The sequence below is a fragment of the Cetorhinus maximus genome, unplaced genomic scaffold (genome assembly GCF_964194155.1).
Source record: "Cetorhinus maximus unplaced genomic scaffold, sCetMax3.hap1.1 HAP1_SCAFFOLD_163, whole genome shotgun sequence".
NCBI lineage: Eukaryota > Metazoa > Chordata > Chondrichthyes > Lamniformes > Cetorhinidae > Cetorhinus > Cetorhinus maximus.
In genome coordinates, this window is record NW_027596151.1 from 515,048 (window position 1) to 526,862 (window position 11,815).

An 11,815-nucleotide genomic window follows, 5' to 3' on the forward strand; every position below is an offset into this window, starting at 1 on the left:
ATTTCACCGTGTGAATCATTTGTTCAGCTAGGCAGTTAGATCTAGGGTGGTGAGGGGAAGAAGTAGTGCGATCAAGATTCCACTTTTCACACATATCCTGAAATGGCTTACCAATAAATTGTGGACCGGTATCCATAATGATCTCTCAAGGCACACCAAATAAACTGAAAATAACACTTGGAGTGCAACAGCTGTGCTTCAAGTATTGTGCAATTGTCAAATAATAGGGTACTTGGTAAAGTAGTCGATGGTGACGATGAAGTCAGTGCCGTGGACATGAAAGAGGTGGGATGAGATTTTGGGCCAAGGATCGATAGGAACTCTATATGGAATCAGTGATGCATTGTGCTGTCTTGGAATATGCTCTTGACATGCCTCGTACCTATTGATTATGACTTCAATGTCATTGTTCATACCTGGCCAATAGACTGTCCTTCTTGTGAGTCTTCTCATATAATCTATGCCTGTGTGCGAGTGATGAAGTTGTTGAAGAATATCTGGTATGATGACCTGCCTGCCTTTAAAAATGACTGCCCGGGAGATGCCCAGCTCACCCCAATAAGGATAAAATGGTCTCATGCGCTTGTGGCCATGTTGGGTTGAATCAGACCATCCTATGACGATGGTTTTCCACAGTTTCTGTAGTGCGGAGTCTTTAGTCGTTTCTTCTTGTAGCTGCTGGCATTTAACGTTGCGCAAGATGTACCAGCTCAATTTGGAGAACTTCTTCAAGTTCGATGTCAATGAAATTAACTTGTAGATCCAAGAAAATATCTCCTGGTTTCGCTGAGTTAAACAATCTGCTAAGTGTATCTGATGTGATCATCAAGTTGTTTGTACCTAATCTCACAGTCACCTTGAATCTTTACCAAGAGACATTGTCATCTTGGGGGTGCACTGGTCAATGGTTTTCACCAAATCATCTCCAGCGGCTTGTGGTCGGTCGCAACCATAAATCTTTTGCCAAATAGATAGGTGTGAAATTGCCTGATTCCAAGCATTAAAGCTAATGTTTCCCACTCATTGTTGGAGTGGTTGGATTGTGTTACAGACAGAGATTTTCACAGAATCACAGTGACTGTTTCAGTGTTTGAAGAGGTATTGGTGATGTTCCTGTCACAGGAAAGGCTCATCTTTTCTCAACAATTCCCTTAGCAATGAAGATTTTTTTAGCCAATTGGGAATGTATGGAGACAAGAAATTAAAGAGACCTAGACATCTTTGAAGACTGTCCTTATCTTGAGGAGCTGGCACAGCCTTAATATCGTCTATTTTACTTGGGTCAGGACATATGGCAGCACTGGAATAAATGGAACTGAAGAAATTGATCTGCTGCACATTGATGTCACATTTCAGACTATTGAACACCAATCCTCCATTAAATGCCACTTGCATCTATAGGTGCAGATTATGGTCATGTTCTTGCTTTGTTCTTCTTACAACAGCTGTATCATCTGCAATGCAGATGCATCCAGGCACAGTGCATGTAATGTGGTCCATGTGATTTTGAAAGATATCCTGACTATCTGCCCAAAAGGAAATCATTAAAAATAGTATCGCAATAATGGGTTACGAAATGTATTAAGCTCTTGGGACCTCTCCGTGAGATGTACTGACCAGTAACTATGCTTGGCATCAAGGTTCGAGAAGAGTTTTGCACCTGAAAATCTCAGATTTAACTCTTCTCATGTGGGTATTTTGTAAGCACAACATTTCGAAGCTGTGCTTAAGTCTCATGCATCGAGGCATAGTGTGAATGATCCGTCCTTGTTTATGACATTTGATTGAGCTGCACCAATCTGTGTGCTCTTACAATGAATTTGTCTTTCTCAATTATGCCTAGTTCGACCTTCGGTTTGTTTTGTAAGTGGTTGCTGCACTTTTATGGTGGATCAATTGATGGACTTGCATTCTCCTGCAAGTGTCATGTTGCAGCAGCCTTGAAACTGCCAATTTTGTCAAACCATTCTGGATATTTCAATGTTAGGTCATGAACTGAGGTGCTAGGAATAGTTACTGAGGTTTACCTGCCTTGTGATGTCTGACTGATTCCATGGACTGTTACTCATGTAAAGTCATGACATGCTGGCAGACCTGAAATCCCTGGGCTTTCAGCTTTCACAATGTAGAACATCTATGACACCCAGGAGGATTGATTGTACTTGCACTCCAGAGCTATGGATCCTGCACATGGAGTAAATGTACCATTGTAAGCTGAAAGATTTGCAGAAGTTGGTTTTGCCATGGCCCTCCACTTCTGTGGATACCTGTCTAATAGAATTCACAGGGGTAGAATGTTGGCATTTGCCCTGGTATTAATATTGGCCAATAACAAGTAGTTGCCAACTTTCTTAGGGCAGATAATTTGAATCTTGGCAAACATTTTGGATGGTGAGACGACATCTATGTTTTCCACGAGATTGACGGTGTGAAATGTATTCACTGCTCTTCATCTCATCGTGCACATCATCATCATTTTCTGGTTTGTCAGTCACCTCATGTATCTGTTTCTGACGGGATATGGGATGGTCCTTCTTATTGCTTGAAGATACCCATTGTGTACAGTCTGTTTGGATCAGTGCACGGCTCTTTGTAACTACATTAGCCTTTACTCCAGTCACTGCCGCTGCCAATGGCCCTTTCTGCCACACCCCTTGCAGGATTGATGGAAAGCTGGGCATTTCCTTGGTGGATGCAGAAGGCCACATCTTTCACATGTCTTGCTCTGTTTGGGTGTTCCAGTGAGCGTGTCACCTGTAAGCGAGGATGGCGTTGCACTTACGCCCATCCTTGAGTAGCTCTTTGACATGATACATTTCGGACTTGTCCAGCAGATCTTCCTGGAACGCTACCATGGGAGTGGATGTGATCACCAACTCAGCAATTCTGCCTGCTAGTTCTGTGTCTGAAAGATCACAGTACGTTCCCTTTTCTCTGTATCTGCTGATGATGTCTCCATGGATTCTGTTGGCTGTTGTCAAAATTACAATGAAAGTGAGAGTTTAACCTGATTCGGAACCTGTCTTCCAATGTAGTCTATAACTTTTGAGGAACCTTTAGCTCTTCTGCTGTTAATCCTGACATGTTGAGTCTGTGTAGACCTTCATTCCCAATCGCTAGGTGATTTTTATGACTTGCTTGTCTGGTTCGTAGCTCTGTACGCTGTTTAAATATTTTGAATTCTGCAGTGAAAGCAGAAAGATAGTGGAGGTGTCTGTGTGTGCTCTGCTCAAAGCTAAAGTGAAACAAAGACTGGATCACATGACACATTCCTTTTCCTGTGACGTCAGGATAATATCCATGAACGGCATTTTACAATAATTCCAATCCTCCCGTGTCAACGCTCTGAGACTGAGCCAATCTGTTCCCAATCTTGGTGTCACATTTGACCCTGAGATAAATTTCCGACAGTGCAGCACCCGCTGAGAATTGACCTTCTGACAGTGCAGCACTCCCTCAGTACTGACCCTCAGGCAGTGCAGCACTCCTTCAGTACTGACCCTCAGGCAGTGCAGCACTCCCTCAGTACTGACCCTCAGGCAGTGCAGCACTCCCTCAGTACTGACCCTCAGGCAGTGCAGCACTCCTTCAGTATTGACCCTCTGACAGTGCAGCACTCCCTCAGTACTGACCCTCTGACAGTGCAGCACTCCTTCAGTACTGACCCTCAGGCAGTGTAGCACTCCCTCAGTACTGACCCTCTGACAGTGCAGCACTCCCTCAGTACTGACCCTCTGACAGTGCAGCACTCCTTCAGTACTGACCCTCTGACAGTGCAGCACTCCCTCAGTACTGACCCTCTGACAGTGCAGCACTCCTTCAGTACTGACCCTCTGACAGTGCAGCACTCCCTCAGTACTGACCCTCTGACAGTGCAGCACTCCCTCAGTACTGACCCTCTGACAGTGCTGCACTCCTTCAGTACTGACCCTCAGGCAGTGCAGCACTCCCTCAGTACTGACCCTCTGACAGCGCAGCACTCCCTCAGTACTGACCCTCTGACAGTGCAGCACTCCCTCAGTGCTGACCCTCAGGCAGTGCAGCACTCCCTCAGTACTGTCCCTCTGGCAGAGCAGCCCTCTCCCAGTGCTGACCCTACCGACCCCCAGAGGGTCAGTACTGAGGGAGTGCTGCACTGTCAGAGGGTCAGTACTGAGGGAGTGCTGCACTGTCAGAGGGTCAGTACTGAGGGAGTGCTGCACTGTCAGAGAGTCAGTACTGAGGGAGCGCTGCACTGTCGGAGGGTCAGTACTGAGGGAGTGCTGCACTGTCAGAGGGTCAGTACTGAGGGAGTGCTGCACTGTCAGAGGGTCAGTGCTGAGGTAGTGCTGCACTGTCAGAGGGTCAGTACTGAGGGAGTGCTGCACTGTCAGAGGTTCAGTACTGAGGGAGCGCTGCACTGTCGGAGGCTCAGTACTGAGCGAATGCTGCACATGTCAGAGGGTCAGTACTGAGGGAGTGCTGCACATGTCAGAGGGTCAGTACTGAGGGAGTGCAGCACTGTCAGAGGGTCAGTACTGAGGCAGTGCTGCACTGTCAGAGGGTCAATTCTCCACGAGTGCTGCACTGTCAGAGGGTCAGTACTGAGGGAGTGCTGCACTGTCAGAGGGTCAGTACTGAGGGAGTGCTGCACTGTCAGAGGGTCAGTACTGAGGGAGTGCTGCACTGTCAGAGGGTCAGTACTGAGGGAGTGCTGCATTGTCAGAGGGTCAGTACTGAGGGAGTGCTGCACTGTCAGAGGTTCAGTACTGAGGGAGTGCTGCACTGTCAGAGGGTCAGTACTGAGGGAGTGCTGCACTGTCAGAGGTTCAGTACTGAGGGAGTGCTGCACTGTCAGAGGGTCAGTACCGAGGGAGCGCTGCACTGTCGGAGGCTCAGTACTGAGCGAATGCTGCACATGTCAGAGGGTCAGTACTGAGGGAGTGCTGCACATGTCAGAGGCTCAGTACTGAGCGAATGCTGCACATGTCAGAGGGTCAGTACTGAGGGAGTGCTGCACATGTCAGAGGGTCAGTACTGAGGGAGTGCTGCACTGTCAGAGTGTCGGTACTGTGGGAGTGCTGCACTGTCAGAGGGTCGGTACTGAGGGAGTGCTGCACTGTCGGAGGGTCAGTACTGAGGGAGTGCTGCACTGTCAGAGGGTCAGTACTGAGGGAGTGCTGCACTGTCAGAGGGTCAGTACTGAGGGAGTGCTGCACTGTCAGATGGTCAGGACTGAGAGAGTGTGAGAGGAGGACCCTGAGACAGGCAGTCAGCAGCACCTAGAGGAGAGAGCGAGAGGAGGACCCTGGGACAGTCAGCAACACCTAGAGGAGAGTGTGAGAGGAGGACCCTGGGACAGTCAGCAACACCTAGAGGAGAGTGTGAGAGGAGGACCCTGGGACAGGCAGCAGCACCTAGAGGAGAGTGTGAGAGGAGGACCCTGGGACAGGCAGTCAGCAGCACCTAGAGCAGAGTGTGAGAGGAGGACCCTGGGACAGGCAGTCAGCAGCACCTAGAGGAGAGTGTGAGAGGAGGACCCTGGGATAGGCAGTCAGCAGCACCGAGAGGAGAGTGTGAGAGGAGGAACCTGGGACAGGCAGTCAGCAGCACCTAGAGGAGAGTGTGAGAGGAGGACCCTGGGACAGGCAGTCAGCAGCACCTAGAGGAGAGAGTGAGAGGAGGACCCTGGGACAGGCAGTCAGCAGCACCTAGAGGAGAGTGTGAGAGGAGGACCCTGGGACAGGCAGTCAGCAGCACCTAGAGGAGAGTGTGAGAGGAGGACCCTGTGACAGGCAGTCAGCAGCACCTAGAGGAGAGAGCGAGAGGAGGACCCTGGGACAGGCAGTCGGCAGCACCTAGAGGAGAGAGTGAGAGGAGGGCCCTGGGACAGGCAGTCAGCAGCACCTAGAGGAGAGAGTGAGAGGAGGACCCTGGGACAGGCAGTCAGCAGCACCTAGAGGAGAGTGTGAGAGGAGGATCCTGGGAGCGGGTCGGGCGGGGAGTGTAGGGGATCCATTAGTGAGCGGTGTAGACAGGCCCTCCTGCGGCCGTAGACATGACTCCAGGATGGTATGTTGCCTCCCGGGTGCCAGGGTTAAGGATGTCACGGAACAGCTACAGGACATTCTGAAGGGGGAAGGTGAACAGTCAGAGGTTGTGGTCCAAGTTGGGACCAATGACTTAGGAAGAAAGAGAAATGAGGTCCTGTAAGCAGACTTTAGGCAGTCAGGTGGGAAATTGAAAAGCAGGACTTCAAAAGTAGTAATCTCCGGATTACTCCCGGTGCCACGCAGCAGTGAGGATAGGAACAGAGGACAGAGCAGATGAATGTGTGGCTGGGGAGATGGTGCAGGAGGGAGGGCTTTAGATTCCTGGGACATTGGGACTGTTTTTGGGGGAGTTGGGACCTGTCCAAGTTGGACGGGTTACATCTGAACAGGAACGGGAGCAGCATCCTCACGGGGAGGTTTGCTAATGCTGTTGGGGTGGATTTAAACCAAGTTAGCAGGGGGATGGGATCCTGAAAAGTAGTTCAGAGGGGAGAGAAGCTGAGATGGAATTAGAAGCTAAAACGCTAGAAAGTGAGTGTGGAAGGCAGAGGAAACATAGGCTAGAGAAGAAAGAAGTGAGTTTAGGAAGGTTAATGGAATATATTTTAATGCAAGGAGCCTGAGGAATAAGACAGACAAGCTGAGGGCACAGATAGGTACATGGGAGTATAATATCATAGCTATAACTGAGACTTGGCTAAAAGGGCAGGATTGGCAACTCAACATTCCTGGTTTTAGGGTATTCAGACAAGATAGAGAGGGGGATAGAAGAGGAGGGGGGATTGCAATATTGATCAAGGAATCAATAATAACAGTGAAGAGGGATGATATCTTGGAAGGATCATCCAATGAGGCCATATGGGTAGAAGTAAAAAACACAAAAGGGGCAAACACAATGTTGGGTGTGTACTATAGGCCCCCAAACAGTCAGGGAGAGATAGAGGATCAAATATGTAATCAAATTTCAGAGAAGTGTAAGAATCATAAGGCAGTAATAGTAAGGAATTTTAACTACCCGGATATTAACTGGGATAGTTTTATTGTGCAAGGTAAGGAGGGAGCAAAATTCTTAAGTTGTATCCAGGAGAACTTTTTTAGCCAGTATGTAGAAAGCCCAACAAGGGAGGGGACAGTTCTGGACCTAATATTCGGAAATGAGCCCGGGCAGCTGGAAGGCGTATCAGCAGGGGAGCATTTTGGAGATAGTGATCATAACTCAGTTAGATTTAGGATAGTTATGGAAAAGAATAAGATTGGGCTGGGGATAAAAGTTCTAAACTGGGGAAAGGCTAATTTTACTAAAGATGAGATACGATTTGGCCCAAGTGGACAGGGAGCAGCTACTTGCAGATAAAACTGTGTCAGAGCAATGGGAGGCATTCAAGGAGGAAATAGCGAGAATACAGGGCAAATATGTTCCCATAAAGACAAAGTGGGGGACCAAGTCTAGAGAACCCTGGATGTCAAGTGACAAAAAGGTTAGGATTAAGAAAAATAGAGAAGCTTATGGCAGATACCGAGGGCTCAATACGGCAGAATCCCTAGAGGAGTATAAAAAGTGCAGAGGGGAACTTAAGAAGGAAATTAGGAAAGCTGAGAGAGTGCATGAGAAAGCATTGGTGGGTAGAATAAAGGAAAGCCCAAAGGGGTTTTTTAAATGTACAAAGAGCAAGAGAATAACTAGGGAAAGAGTAGGGCCAATTAGGGACCATGGAAGTAATGTGTGTGTGGACCCAGAAGATGTGGGTACAGTCCCTACATTATGTTAGTCTTCACAATGGAAAAGGAGGACGCAGGTATAGACATCAGGGTGGAGGATTGTGAAATATTAGAGGAAATTAACAGAGAAAGAGAAGGTACTAGTGGGTTTAGCAGCTTTAGAAGTGGATGAATCCACAGGCCCGGATGAGATGTATCCCAGGCTGTTGAGGGAGGCAAGGGAAGAGATATCAGAAGCCCTGGCAGTAATTTTCAAATCCTCTCTGGCCACAGGTGAGGTGCCAGAGGACTGGAGGACTGCTAACATTGTCCTATTATTAAAAAAGGGAGGAAGGGATAGACCAGGAAATTACAGGCCAGTCAGTCTAACCTCGGTGGTGGGGAAGTTACTAGAAAGAATCCTGAGGGACAGAATATATCTGCACTTGGAGAGACACAGATTAATCAGGGATAATCAGCATTGATTTGTTAAGGGAAGGTCGTGTTTGACAAATTTGATGAATTTTTTGAGGAGGTAACCAGGAATGTTGATGAGGGTAATGCATTTGATGTGGTCTATATGGACTTTAGCAAGGCTTTTGATAAGGTTCCTCATGGCAGACTGGTCAAGAAAGTAAGAGCCCATGGGATCCAAGGCAAAGTGGCACACTGGATCCAAAATTGGCTGAGAGGCAAGATGCAGAGGGTGATGGTAGAGGGAAGTTTCTGTGACTGGAAGTCTGTTTCCAGTGGGGTTCCGCAGGGCTCGGTGCTGGGGCCCTTGCTGTTTGTGGTGTACATAAATGATTTGGACTTAAATGTAGGGGGTATGATCAAGACGTTCGCGGATGAGCTGAAAATTGGTGGGTGGTAAATAGTGAGGAGGATAGTGTAAACTGCAGGAGGATATCAATGGACTGGGCAGGTGAGCAGAGCAGTGGCAAATGGAATTCAACCCAGAAAAGTGTGAGGTAATGTGCTTGGGAAGGGATAACAAGGTAAGGGATTACACTATGAATGGTAGGACCCTGGAAAGTACTGAAGATCAGAGAGACCTTGATGTGCATATCCACAGATCCCTGAAGTAGCAGGGCAGGTCGATAAGATGGTTAAAAAGGCATATGGGATACTTGCCTTTATTAGCCGAGGTATAGAATACAAGAGCAGGGAGGTTATGCTGGAACTGTATAAAACGCTGGTTAGGCCACAACTGGAGTACTGTGTGCAGTTCCGGTCACCGCATTATAGGAAGGATGTGATTGCACTGGAGAGAATACAGAGGAGATTTACCAGGATGCTGCCTGGGCTGGAGGGTCTGAGCTATGAGGAAAGATTGGATAGGCTGGGGTTGTTTCCTTGGAGCAGCGAAGGTTGAGAGGGGACCTGACAGAGGTGTATAAGATTATGAGGGACATAGATAGGGCAGATAGGAAGGCACTTTTTCCATTAGTAGAGGGGTCAATAATCAGGGGACAGTGATTTAAGGTAAGAGGTAGAAGGCTAAGAGGGGAGTTGAGGAGAAATATATTCACCCAGGGGGTGGTGGGAGTCTGGAACTCACTGCCTGAAAGGGTGGTTGAGTCAGAAACTCTCATAACATTTAAGAAGTATTTAGATATTCACTTACACTGCCATAGCCTCCAGGGCTATGGGCCAAGCGCTGGCAAATGGGATTCGTGTCATCAGATCTTTGTTCACCGGCGCGGACTCGATGGGCCGAATGGCCTCCTTCAGTGCTGTAAAGGTCTCTGAGCCTAAGAGTGCAGCACTCCCTCAGTACTGATCCTCTGACAGTACAGCACTCCCTCAGTACTGACCCTCTGACGGTGCAGCACTCCCTCAGTACTGTCCCTCTGACAGTGCAGCACTCCCTCAGTACTGACCCTCTGACAGTGAAGCGCTCCCTCAGTACTGACACTCTGACAGTGCAGCACCCCCTCAGTACCGACCCTCTGACAGTGCAGCACTCCCTCAGTACCGACCCTCTGACAGTGCAGCACTCCCTCAGTACCGACCCTCTGACAGTGCAGCATTCCCTCAGTACTGTCCCTCTGACAGTGCAGCACTCACTCAGTACTGACCCTCTGACAGTGCAGCACTCCCTCAGTACTGATCCTCTGACAGTGCAGCACTCCCTCAGAGTCAGAGGGTCAGCATTGATGGAGTGCTGCACTGTCAGAGGGTCAGCACTGAGGGAGTGCTGCACTGTCAGAGGGTCAGTACTGAGGGAGCGCTGCACTGTCAGAGGGTCAGTACTGAGGGAGTGCTGCACTGTCAGAGGGTCAGTACTGAGGGAGTGCTGCACTGTCAGAGGGTCAGCATTGATGGAGTGCTGCACTGTCAGAGGGTCAGTACTGAGGGAGCACTGCACTGTCAGAGGGTCAGTACTAAGGGAATGTTGCTGAAGGTGCCATTTTCTGGATAATTAGGCAAATGGCCGATCTGTTTCCTGAGTTGGATGTTGTTATCTCGATCCCAAGCCAGTTGGTGAAGAATGAATGTTGACACTAATCCGTTAGTCATGTCTTATTCACAGTATGCAGCATTGCATCTCTCTGCCTGACACACCCTAACCCAGGGTCTCAGCAGTCTGCCTGAAAAGTGCTCTTCATTCAACAATGCCCTTCACCTGGCTAGCTTAATACAATTTACAGATTCCCTTTCTTCGAACTGAAACTTTATTACACATTCGAATAATTGCAAAACAAATCAAGGAAAAAAGTCAGAATTTCTATCTGTTGTATAAAGCGTTGTAGTAGAAGAGTTCCTTACTCCAGGAGCTCCAATAGTTTCTTCAAGCGAGCATCCCCTTCTGCTAAGCAGTCCGCTGAGAGATTATTGCACCAAACCATTTCCTCTTTTCTAACATTTCTTCATATTCACAAGGTCAATCCTTAACCCTTTCTCAGTCATACTCTTTCCCAAAGGTTACATTATCTCAAAGGGAATGTTTATCCACATCCTATTCAACGGGCAACCTTTTCTCAGAACGTCTCTTGTACAGGATTTCCCTCAAAATGTTCGACCAGTAATATCCCGTATCTATCGTCCTACTAAAGCCAGTGTTTCTGCAGCTAGAGTACTTTTAAGCACCCTTTTTTATCTTGCCTTCCCAGGGCAAGCAATGACACCTTCAAGCAGAAAGGGTATCACACTAGACAATTTAGGGAAGGAAATCTGCTCTCCTTACCTGGTGTGGCCTACATGTGACAACGTGGTTGACTCTTTAAAAAAAAAAGCCCTCTGAACAAAGGTAATGAGGGATGGGCAGTAAATGTTGGCCTAGCCAACGACGCCCGCATCCTGTGATCGAATTTTTTAAAAAAAAGATACCACGTCTGTCCTAATGAAGTGGCTTATGCCAGATATTCTACATGGATCCAACCCTCATTTCAGTGACCTCTCAATGTCTGGTCATCCTCGAACCTGGAACAAATGGAACTGATATTCCCTGACCTTCAACCCTTATTACTGAGTGGATCTGAATAACATTTCCACCAAATCATTCCACACCACTGCCCAACACGACAGAATTAAACCAATCTACAGCTCGTACACTCATTATCGGGCTGAAGCTTCTTGTGACGGGTACAATTCCTTCCGGTGATGAATATCATCAGCTTCAACTTCTGACCTTTCCATGAGATGCATCGCTTCCAAAAAAACCCTGCTGTTCCGCTTGGGACAATTTATTGCATCATGGAGATTTCGGGCCACATCTGAACCACCTGTTAACAGTTTCCCGGGGTTCATTCGTCCATCATTACCACAGTCCGCTCACCTGCCACAGATATCCCGACCCTCATTTCTTTTGTCTGCAATTCTTCTGTTGTCCTCCCGTAATCTGAATGATCTCGAAAGGCCACAATCACCGACTCCTCAATCTCCTGTGACACTGTGGAACGTCCCATTTGTGCCAAGGAGGCTGCTGGAATCGATGGCTTTCCATAAGAGCTTTAGACACCTGATCCAAATGGCTGTCACTTTCTGTTAAGACCAGGAGCCTATCCACATGTGCAACACTTTGGACAATCCAAGAAATATAAAGTGAGCGCTGAACATTTCTCATTTGAATTCCTGCAATC